This window comes from Vulpes lagopus, chromosome 16, assembly GCF_018345385.1.
Source record: "Vulpes lagopus strain Blue_001 chromosome 16, ASM1834538v1, whole genome shotgun sequence".
NCBI lineage: Eukaryota > Metazoa > Chordata > Mammalia > Carnivora > Canidae > Vulpes > Vulpes lagopus.
The window spans coordinates 22,770,456-22,783,272 of record NC_054839.1 but is presented as its reverse complement, the minus strand read 5'-3'; positions in this window follow the sequence as shown (position 1 = coordinate 22,783,272).

Here is a 12,817-nt window from a genome sequence, read left to right as displayed (position 1 = left end):
AAAGAGTGAGATGGCCCAGGTGTTTGAATCACTAAAAATTTGTTTCCATAAGTAGTGACATAGAAACTCAGACATGAAGGATGCATAATTATTTTCCAGGTGAAGAAAGAAGGACACTACAAGATGAGAAAAACAAATGCAAAGGCCTGGAATGTAAGACGAATGAGGTATTTGGGAATTACTTATCAAAGTTTGGCCTGAGTTCTATGTTTAAGAATAAGAAATGGTGCTGGTGAGACAGGATTTGTTGGCATGGTCTGGGCTGTCATAGAAATTTCCCTCACAAAGGCATTTAATGTTGGAAAACAATGACAACACTTGTTCTTGATTACAAGCGTTCTTTCCAAGCCATAAGGGGTTGAAAAGTTAAGTTCTATCAGCATAGAGCAGTACTGCCATTCTGTCTCTTTTTCCCTTTTTTCCAACCTTTTGTCCGAGAGATGCAAGACTTCTCATGGATGTATCTCTGATGTTTTTAAAAGTTCCTGATGCAGAAATGGGTGTGATGGTACTGGTCTCACTTGTTAATGCTAAATTGCCTAGACTACATCTGTGTCCAGACATAGTTGTCTACTTACTGGGCACACTAAGGAATCTAGTCTCAGCAGGAATCTCTGGAACAATCAGAGGACCTTCATGAAAATGGTCTCATGTGCCTTGTTGAGTCTGGAGAATCCATTACTGTTTCTTCATTATCACAATGGGAACATTCTATGATTCTTCAATTATAAATATTATTTTCAGAAGTCCCCTTTTCACATTTATTTTTGAAAGAAAAGGTGATTTGAACCCTACCAGATTTGTTTGATATTGCACTTTCTTAAAATTTCACTTCACCTAAGGTATTACAAGGCATAGGTACAATTTAGTCTGTCAATATTTTCCTTACACTGCCTCTTCCAATTTTGCAAGTAAAATATTGATAATTTTAATTAAGTATATTTTATCAAATATGAATAATTCAGGTAGTGAAGCAGTAGAGAGAATGATTACTTTATAAATCATTTATTCCATTATAATCAGACATATGTTTTATAATAATCACAATTCAAGTGTAAAATATATAGCTTAGACCAAATTTTGGGAAGCACTGGAGAGAGACTCCAGTGTTTTAAACACAGTTGATGTGATTAATAAAGATCAATTGATATTTTAAACCTGATTGGGTAGCATAACTGCCATTGTTATAGTGTTAACAATTCATGATGGCTTTAGGCTCTTTCAGGGAATACATTTCAGCTTTGATGGAAAAATATTTTCTTACACCAAAAATATTCAAAATAATACATTTATAGGAGCAATTAGACAGGGGGTTTAAAAGCTCTGTTGAAAAGCTGACCTACTTATTTGGGTCAATAATCATTTTTAAGTATCTCTTTGAAGGGGGCAATACTCTAGGAAACTGAATTTACCAACTTTTGGTGTCAAACATTAATATCAATAATTAAAATGTTAAAATGCATTTCATATAAATGTTCTTCAGAAACTTGCCCAAGCATAAAGAAATGAAAGGAAAAGTTTTACTTTGAGATGTCAATTATAGATTCTATTGAAAATTCTACATAGCTTATTAAAATATTCAAAATCTCATTTAAGTTGAAATTATTATGTAAAATGCCATTAAAATCACCAGCTCTCATGGTAATCAATGTTCAATGCAAGAATGGATAAGCTCAACATTTAAAGAATCTTTCACTTTACTGCCAATCTTCAAAATAAAGGCTTTTAATTATTTTGGCACACCCCAATTTATTATTCAATACAGAAAAGAAAATGACCTATATAATACAATTGGTTCCAGTATCTTTGGACATATATAGAAGGAGTATAAAGTATGAGAAGTGGTGATTGTTATGAGTCTTAAAGCAAATGTTAATAAGGAACCTTACATTTTTCTTGAGTCCCAGGAAAGTAACATTGCTTCAGTGTTTCTTAATCTACAAAATGGAAATGATGAAGTTATTTCATAGGTCGCTATGAGTTTAAAGTGAGAAAACTGTGGATGAAAACATTCATGAGCCACAAAGCAAACCATAGGATTTATTTTCACAACAATTAGTGAAATAAACATAATGGTACATGGTAGGATAATTTTGAAGATTAAATAAGGTAAAGTAAATAACAAGTATCTGGCATACTGTATGTGCTAAATAAAAGTATCTGTTACAGTAAGACAATAATAACATATTACTTTGAACTTAATTATGTCATTTTTATAAAGACAAGCATATTAAAATATATGCTTTTTAATGAAGGTAGAATGCATTCTTTAGAATGAATTCTTTAGATTTATTAACCTAAATTTTCTGTGTCAAACCTAAAAATTTTTTTAAAGAGTCAGCAACTCATATTGGCATACAATTTGTTTTTTCCTATAATAGCCTTTCTTATCGTCTTTTTGGTCTCTGTCACAGACACATTGACATATACTGTTTCTCTTAAAAAAAAAAAAACTATCAATCTCAGGTCAACATTTAACAACTATCTCATGGCTAATGAGTTTTATATTTCAATTAAGAAGAAAACACATGTAATAAAGATGTTATGAGTACTATTTGCTATATTGTAAACTGTTATTTAAGGGGATGGATGTGAAAGGTATTCTGTAATGTATGCAGAAAAATGTTTTAAAACACACTTAATAAAGATGGTTATAGCGGAGAAAAACATTAAAATTTGCACCTCAGTGTTGTGTATGTTTGAGAATATACCCTTTATTCGATAAATACTGAGCCACTTAGCATATAGGCAGTAAAGGGGTAGGGAGAAAGTCACTTTCTCTGTCATTGTAAATGAAATATGAGTTTGCCAAGGAATTAGAATAGGTCTGAACTATTCTAAACTATCTTGAACAACTTGCATTTAAATTTGATGGGACAGAGGCACCTGGGTGGCTCAGTGGTTGAACGTCTCCTAGGGTCTTGGGATCTAGTCCCTACATTGGGCTCCCTGCAGGGATCCTGCTTCTCCATCTGCCTGTGTCTCTGCCTCTCTCTCTGTGTCTCTCATGAATAAATAAATAAAAATTTAAAAAATAAATAAATATGATGAGACAATACAGCAAATATAGAAAAAAATGTAATTTATCTAGTGGGGCCCAGTCCCTGAAAGCTGAAAGGTTTAGTAAACATTGCATAATGAGAAGTGTTGAAGCAGTCTATTCAAAAAAAGAAGGAGACAGAGATTTCCATTATGTCTTAGCTGCTCTAAGACTGATCTTCAGTGTGGTTTTCTATCTGCTAACTTCAAAGTCAGGTCAGAGCTGGATCAGTCTTCTCATTCTCTTCCCTGGTGGAGGAGAAACATTTGTAAAACGAGATGAGAATCTGATCTAAAGTGACAATTACAATTTCAAAGCTCAAAATCCAGTAAAATAGGTGCTGAGTGAAGAACTTAATAAATCCAGTTTGTTTTGAAATTAGTGAAAAAGAGAAACTATGAAATGAAAAATGAAGACTTTTGAGGTCAGACAAGAAGTTTGAGCTTTTTCACTCCAGGGTCAGAGTGACTTTCTAGTTCTAATACAGTGATAAATAGGGATTATGAAATAAGTGATGATAAAAATCAAAAGAAAAAAAAAAACTTGTCACATTTACCCTATCTCTATGCCTTATTTTATAGTTCTCAGGCTCAGCATAAATGACAATTATGGGCAGATATTTTGCTAGATGTTTCTTCTTGCGTGAGAAATAAAAAAGTTAGGGAATAAATATGAATAGCTGCACTGAAAAGAGATCAAAACGATAGATTTTGAGCAAAACACTAAGTCTTATTAAGTATAAGGGACTCTGAAGAATTTTCAATGGTATGAGTTATAAGACAAAGGGGTCCATATTAATGTAACAATTTTTAGGCATACATTTTTAATATATGAGGAAAATAATGGTAAACAATACAAGCAGTGCAATTAAGTAAAATCTCAGCTCTTAATATTTTAAAATACATTTGATGTTTTATTAAAGGTGCTAAGTAGATCTAGTGTCCTTTTATTACATCTATTAATGAGAAAACCTGGAATACACTATATAAAATATACAATTAGAGAGTAAATTTACTCTAAAAACCTAATATTGGGGGACATCTGGGTGGCTCTGCAGTTGAGTGTCTGCCTTCGGCCAGGGTGTGATCCTGGAGTCCCGGAATCGAATCCCACATTGGGCTCCCTGCATTGAGCCTGCTTCGCCCTCTGCTTATGTCTGTGCCTCTCTCTCTCTCTCTCTCTCTCTCTCTCTTCTCTCTCTCTCTCTCAGTGTGTGTTTGTCTCTCATGAATAAATAAATAAAATAGTTTTTAAAAATCTAATTTTGTAGAGCAGTAATTGGTACAAGATTGTGAAACCAGGTTAAAATTTTCTGCATCTCTTATTGTAATTCATAAACATTAGTCAGTGGAAACAGCCATTATTAAAACCTCTAAAGTTTAAATCATTCATTTAGAGTGAATTATGCCCTAAAACTTCAACAGTACGATGCTAGGTCTACAGGTAAATACAGGAAGAGGCCCTGTTCTTAAACAACTCAAAACATTGTGGAAGAGAAAAAGAAACAGAAAATAAAATACTGTGTAAACAAGGATGCATGAACAAGAAAAAAATCTTCTCAGCATGGGAAGAAATGCACGATTTCAATCCAAGTGACCTCTAGTGAATTTAAGATAAACCACAAATCATCAACATATCTGTCAAGTTCTGTGTGGTGTGGCCCCCAGGTGATAGGACCCTTGGTTATCCTTTTAGTTGTATTAAATTATAAGCACTCACAGATTCCCCACCACATTGTCTTTCTATTAATTGCCTTTTCTATTGGTTAGGATTGTTTCCCTTGCTCAGAACTTTGGCACTTAGTATTCTTTTATACTAAAATTTCACTACAATTCTTTCCATAAGCGGTTCTTTATTTTCCTCCAGTTCTCATTATCAGTGTCAGCTCCTCAAAAAAGCATTCTCCTCCTTGCTATTTGAAGCACCGATTCTGCCTGTTATTTTGTACCTTTGTGACCTTTCTTGTTTATCCTGAAATTATTTATTTATTTGTTTCCTTACTAGTCGATGTTGCCTGTCTTCCCCACTAGAATAGACGAACTGTGGAGCTGAACATATTTGCATTATTTGCCTTGCTATCCTCGATTCCCAGATTCCTAGGGAACCTAGCAGCCGCAGTTCCCTCATCAATAAAATGGGGATATATTATAATTTGATTCATAGGGGTGATTTTGTGAATTAAATAAGAAAATGCATCCAAAATTTAAAAGAGTGCTAGTCTGTAGTGGTTGCTAAAAACAATATTAGGTGTTTATTTTTTCACACTTGAATTTTTGTACTGATAAGCTCCTACATGCTACAAGTGTTTGGCTACAGAGGGGAATAAATATTGTGTTTAAAAAACACCCCGTTTATAGAAATACAGAAGTTTTGTATATAACGGATATGAATGATATAATTTATAGACATAATTGAAATAATTTGTCTTTTAGTAAATTTTCAATTTTAGGATGACTTCTTTTTATAAAGAAGGGCATAATTTCCATTACTATACCTTATAATTACTTAAAAATTCACAAAACAGTGATTCTAAATGAAGAGAAATTTAAAATGAAGAAACAGTCGTAGGTTGAAATGATGTAAAGCAAAACAGAGGACTCATGTGACAGAAAAGAATGTCAGTAATGGGGCTGGGGGAATAGAAAGAAGATTTGTGGAAATGCCTACATGCACTTTTATACCAAAAACTCTAAGCACGTAATTAGACAACTGGCTCTGAACAATCTTTTCTGAAACCTAATGCTTTACAATGTATTTAAGTTGTCATTCTTGCATTTGAACATTATTAAAGTCATGGCATTTAATTTTCCTAACTTCATAAAAAGTAATGAAATTAATGACATTCTGTGTTTTATCTTTTCTCCATCTTCACCTCTATCATAGTTCATATAATCATTTCCTAAATAACACTCTTCACTTCTGTTGATTGCTCTCTCAATTAATTAAGTTTTCTTGTGATTTTAAATATTAGTTCTCTATGGTTCTTTAGTAATTTTATGCTCCATTTTCTCAATTAGGAGTTATAGCTATGGGCAATATGCCATCTCAAGGCAGGTTCATAGGTCACATATTATGATTTTCTTCTAAATGTGAGCTGGCGGTGTAGATGTCATCTGCGTGGTAACAAAGAAAAAGAGGGGTGGATTTATTGTAACCTTTCCTTGTTTATGTCTTCCTTCAGGTCTCTATCAAACTTAATTATGTCAGTACAACAAACACTTTCAAGTACAAAATGCCTTTGAGGAAACTAGAAGAGAAGCACTTGATAACTTAAAAAGTCAGTCTAGTATTTACTTTTTTAAGAAAGCTTATACTTAAACATTCAGTGTTATATTAATTTCAGATGTACTACATAGTGATTCAACACTTCCATACATTGCTCAGTGCTCATCACAATAAATGTACTCTTAATCCCCAACACTTCTTTCCTCCAGCCCCCTGTCCACCTCCCCTCTGGTGACCATCAGTTTGTCCTCTATTGTATTTACCTTTAAAAAAAATCAGCATTTATGGAACTGGAGAGATGGGATGGAAAATTTTCTTTTTTGGAATCCTATTTGTTAATCAGATACAGACCTAATCATAGAGTTTAGGGTAGGACTATTTTTCCTTTTAATTTCTGTGGAATTATTTTATACCTTATTTTAAATAACAATGGAAAACAAAAGATCATTGAAAGTGACTTAAACAATGCTTTATTTTGTAAGAAAATATCTTTTGTTAAAAATAGTGGGCAATTGACTAAATGTGTTGCAAAACTAAAATAGTCACTGGAGCTGGGGATCAAAGCTTGTAGGAAAAACTCATTATAATGAATAAGCACCAATCATTTTCAGATTTACTTTCCTGAGAACACCCTTTCACCATTCTTTTTACTTAATATTATTATAGTTCTTCCCACCATTCATGAAAAGAAGTGTATCTTGATTAACTTCTTTTGGGGTATGCAAAATAGAGTGAAAAGCAATTCTCTACCCAAGAGGAAATTTAAATATCTTTATCAAAAGATAGTTCAGGGCTGGTAAAAATAATTCACAACTATGATAACCTCTGACTTTCATACATCCTTTCAAATTATCATCTCTGATATCTAATGAATGACACACTTATTCTCTTGGTGGCTGTAGCAGGGATTTTAACATTTATTTTATTTTACTCACTTTTATTATTTTTTTACCACATGGTCAGCATAAAAAATTCAGATAAAATTCAGCAGAAAATAACTTCATGTGTTTTTGGTGAATTAACCAAACTACCAGTAAACCAGTAAACAAAATCCCAGGTGCTGATCAATAGACTTCCATCCAAAATAACACCAATAAATTAGTCTGGTGAAGACACAATTGTAGCTAATGTTGAATTCTGTACCTTGCAGATTTTGCCTTTTTTTTTAATATTTTATTTATTTATTCATTAAGACAAAGAGAGAGAGGCAGAGACACAGGCAGAGGGAGAAGCAGGCATCATACAGAGAGCCTGACGTGGGACTCGATCCAGGGTCTCCAGGATCACGCCCTGGGCTGCAGGTGGTGCTAAACCACTGAGCCACCGGGGCTGCCCGATTTTGCCTTTTGAATTAAATATGAAATACTGCTACAGACCCAGTACTGGAAACCACAAATACTAAATGCTGTTGCACCCGTACAAATATGACATCAAATGGACAAGCAATAAAAGAAAAAATGGATAAATTAGATTATATCAACTTTAAAATATTTTATGCTTTAAGTGCTACTGTCAAAAAAAAGAAATGCAGCTATCAAAAAAGTGTAAATGGGAAAATAAATGTTCAAAGCATGTATCTTATAAGGGGCTTGGATCCAGAAGATACAACGAACTCTTACAATTCAATAATAGAAAGAGAAATGAACCAATAGAAAAATAAAAATATTCTAAAATTAGCTTTTGGTGGTGATTATACAACTCTGTGAATATACTAAGAAAATATTGAATTGTGTACTTTATATGACCAAATTTTATAGTGTTATTATCTCAATAAAGATTTAGGAACCACATGGCCTATAAGAAAAGATGTCATTTGTTGAAAATATATAAAATATATAAAAATAGTATTGTGATATTAACTGATGTAGGGTATGTAGAATGTATTTTTAATCTTTCTGCAACAGATAAAAATATAACAAAGGGTTTATAAGCTTATTAAAATAATTTTTTAAAGATTTATTTATTTATTTATTTATTTATTTATTTATTTATTTATTTATTTATGATAGACATAGAGAGAGAGAGAGAGGCAGAGACACAGGAGGAGGGAGAAGCAGGCTCCATGCCTGGAGCCCAGTGCGGGACTGAATCCCGGGTCTCCAGGATCGCGCCCCCGGCCAAAGGCAGGCGCTAAACCGCTGAGCCACCCAGGGATCCCCAGCTTATTAAAAAAATTAAATGAAAATCATTCTTACATACACATTGTTACTTGCATATAATTTATTACTGTTCCATCTTCCTGATGAATTGACACTTTGATCCTTATGAAATGACTCTTTTTTTCTTTAGAAATATTCATTTTGGAGCATGTGGGTGGCTCAGTCATTTAAGCAACAGACTTTTGGTTTTGACTCAGATCATAATCTCAGAGTTGTGAGATTGAGCCTCCCATGAGTCTCCACACTGGGCATGGAGCCTGCTTGGGATTCTCTCTCTCCCTTCCCGTCTGCTCCTTCTCCTCCTTTCCCTTGCATTCTCTCTCTCAAAAAAAAAAAAAAAAAAAATTTATTAAGATCAATTTCATATGATATAAATTTAGGTATTCCGACTCTCTTTTGGTTACAGTTTACATACTATATAGTTTCTCATTCTTTTACTTTAAAGTGGGTATTTAAGTCCTAAATATATCACAGATAGAGAGGATAGACAATATACCATAAAATCATGTTTTCAGTTTATCTAGTATGACAACATTCACTTTTCAAATAGAATGCTTTTTTTAACTTTCATTTGATGTAGTTACCTATTATTTGAATATTTGATTATATATGTAAGGAATATATGTACTGACTACCCATACATATTCACATATATAAACAGTCTTTTTTAATGGCCAGCATGTATATGACATTTCTAGTGTTCTTAATTCTTTCCTGTGAATTCCAATAAAAATCTATTTTCTGCAATTAATTCAACTAACTTTATATTAATTTTCAATTTTCCATAAACATCACACCTCTTGCACATTGGATTCTTGGTATTTTTACAATTTTGACTTGCTTTTACATCTCTCAAGTTTACTTATCTGTTTCTTCAAGTTGGGATGCAGAGAGTATTCCTATCATCTTGTAAAATTCTTTGTGCACTTCAAGATTCAGCTCAAATATATTTCATTCATTAACACAAATCCTCTGAGGTGAAATTAGTCTCACTATTGTTGTACCCTTGTCATAATTTATTTACATCTATACTGTATTACTTATTTTTGTCGGTCATGTTTGTGTATATTACTGCCTTTCTTTTGAAAGCAGGAAAAATACTTTGGCTCTCACTTTTTATGAGGTTTGTATTTCACAAGAATCAAGCAATGCATTGTAAATATAGGAGTTCAATAAATTTGAAGAATTAAATCCAGCATACACATACCCAGTATTATTTAACACACCAAGATAAGTTACCTTACACCTTTAACACTCAATAATGTTAGTAATTATGGTGATTATCAATGTGAATCTGATGATGCGGAGAATCAAACATCATGAGGGATGTAACTGAGGCTGCAAAGATTAATAAGGCATAGTCCTTTTCATTCAGTTTGTGAAACGTACATAACAAACAATGCAACACAGTGTTTGAAGGGCAATGCCTGAGTTATTCATAGCGTGTATGGGACACTAAGGTAATAAGTTTTCACTTCCATTGGTGGGTGGGTAGGCAGTAAAACCTCATAAAAGGAGAATATTTGAAAGATAAGGAGGATTTTCCAGCTAGAGAAAGTTAAATCATGGAGGAATATAACATGATGTGTTTCAGATACTATATGTTAATGATTATGGCTGGGGCCCAGGTTGCAAGAAATGAGTAAATTATGAAATCTTGTACATCATAGTACAGAGTATTTATTATACTATAATTTTTATTACCTGATCAGGTTTCCCTTTCATTAAATAAAAGTCCCCATTATAAATTGTTAAAAAATAATACAGGTAAAAGATGAAAATTATTAAGGTGTTTTAGAAAAGAGACTTAAAAAAAAGAGAGGAAAACCAGGAAATAGACAATAGACTTTTTTTTGTTGTTGTTTTTTTCCACCGGGAACCCGATGTGGGATTCGATCCTGGGTCTCCAGGATCGGGCCCTGGGCCAAAGGTAGGCGCCAAACCGCTGCGCCACCCAGGGATCCCCCCTTCCAAGTTTTTATTTAAATTCCAGTTAGTTAACAGTGTAATTACTTTCAGGAATAGAATTTAGTGATTTATCATTTACATATAATACCCAGTGCTCATCATAACAAGTGCCCTCCTTATTACCCACCATCCATTTAACCTATCTGCCCAGCCACCTCCTCTCCAGTAATCATCAGTCTGGTCTCTCTAGCTAAGAATATGTTTTTTGGCAAAACAGATGAACACAGGAGGGTGGGTAAAAAGAAAGAGGAAAACCAGAAACAGACTCTTAGGTCTAGAGAACACACTGAGGGTTGCAGGAGGAGGGAGAGCAGGGGGATGGGTTACATGGATGATGGGTATTAAGAGGGCACTTATGATGAGCAGTGGGTATTGCATGTAAGTGACGAATCACTAAATTCCACCCCTGAAACTAATTACATTGTAGGTTAACTAACTGGAACTTAAATAAAAACGAGAAACAAAACAAAACAGAACAACAAAAACTGAACCTGATTTTTTTAAAGAAGTTTCTGTCATAATGTATGTTTTCATATCTTTTATTTTTTAATTATTTTTTGTCCACTAGAGAATACCTTCACGTATATTTTATTCATAAACACTATATATGTTGTAATTGTGTTTTTAAAAAAATCCCCTTTCCAAAGATGTAGAATTTTTCCAAAATTTCTTGGTTGGAATAGGTGTATAAATAGTTATTTCAGATATGCAATTGTAACAAAAGTTCATCTGATTTAAATTTTTAAAGAAAGTAATCTCACAATGTCCATTGCCAGGCAACTGCATAATATAATGTATTCATAAGCTTTTCAATAAATGTCTACATGGAAAAAATCCTGTTTATTGCAACAAATACTTATAAATTCATGTTATTTTGTTTTATTTTTTATTCCAGAGATGTACTTGGATTTAATTTTTAAAGAATTTGAACATAAAATTCCATATTTTTCTCATATTCCCTTATGTTCTAATGTTGTTGACTTTAAAATTTGCTTTCTTTTATAGTTAATTTTAAGGAGATACATTTAAAAACATGCAATAAAAATTGCACTTTGTCTTTTTCTACTTACTGTATCGGGGTAGAATATTTTTATTGTGATTTTCTTAAATTTTTCTCAAAATAAACAAAATGTGATTTGAAATTAACTATCATGAACATGAAAAGCTGGTAATAAACCATTTAAAATTATCAGGTTCTCTTTGAGTAAGAACAAATATTTTTAATATGAACATATATTTTTTGGAGCCAGTCAGTTGATTGTAAATTTGTCTTGTATAATTTTGTCCTTTTAAACTTTAATTTGATGCATATTTATGATATTTAATTTGAAGTACTGTCATAAGAGTATTTTTGAATTTTTATCAGTTATCTAGAAGATATCTTGACTATGAGGATGCATTCCACAATATTTACATATAAAATAATTTTACTAACAATTATATTTTAACTTATATATCATTATGTATTTATATGATTAGTTTTTGCACTGAAAGGCAGTTTTGAGTACCAATGACAGGAAGATGTATTAAGATGAACACTTAGTGCAATACATCTATTTATCTATTTTAAAGAGAGAAGAATTAATTATTTTTTTTACGTTTTTCACTAAATACATTTCTTTTGTATCTGTATTGGTTAACATATGTACATCCATTACCAAGAATGCAAGAGATGTATATATTCTTATATTATTCCCAGTTCTTTAATATAGGTGTCTAGGTCAGTTCCTACTCTGTACGATGACAAATACCATTGTATTGCATATTCTTATAAATGTCTTCTTGCAAATGTCTGCCTTTGTTTCTCATAAGGGTGAATAGCAGGAAAATTGATTTCTGGGTTTCTACGGATAAATACACGCCATCCATTGACTTGTACATTATATGCTCTCCTATAGAGTTATCCCAAATTTTCATTGATATTTGGTATTATTTTACTTTTTTTTTTTTTTTTTATGATAGTCACAGAGAGAGAGAGAGAGGCAGAGACACAGGCAGAGGGAGAAGCAGGCTCCATGCACCGGGAGCCCGACGTGGGATTCGATCCCGGGTCTCCAGGATCGCGCCCTGGGCCAAAGGCAGGCGCCAAACCGCTGCGCCACCCAGGGATCCCTATTTTACTTTTTGACCATTTCAAATATCAAAGGGCCAAAGTCTATGTCTTTTAAAAATTTGCCATCCATTCAAACTCATAAGGTTATGAGCTCTTTATCAATTACCTTCATAGTATAGTACTCTACGCACAGCCAATTCACTTTTACTGCTCATTTTTATTTTTATTTATTTTTATTTTTTTTTACTGCTCATTTTTAATTCTAATTTACTATGTTATTTAATTTTCAGGAATTTATTGAATAGTGTAGGTAGCAGTATTTCATCAATTATATTTTTTGTGAGAATTTCTCTGCTCTGCTAAGGAGCAGAA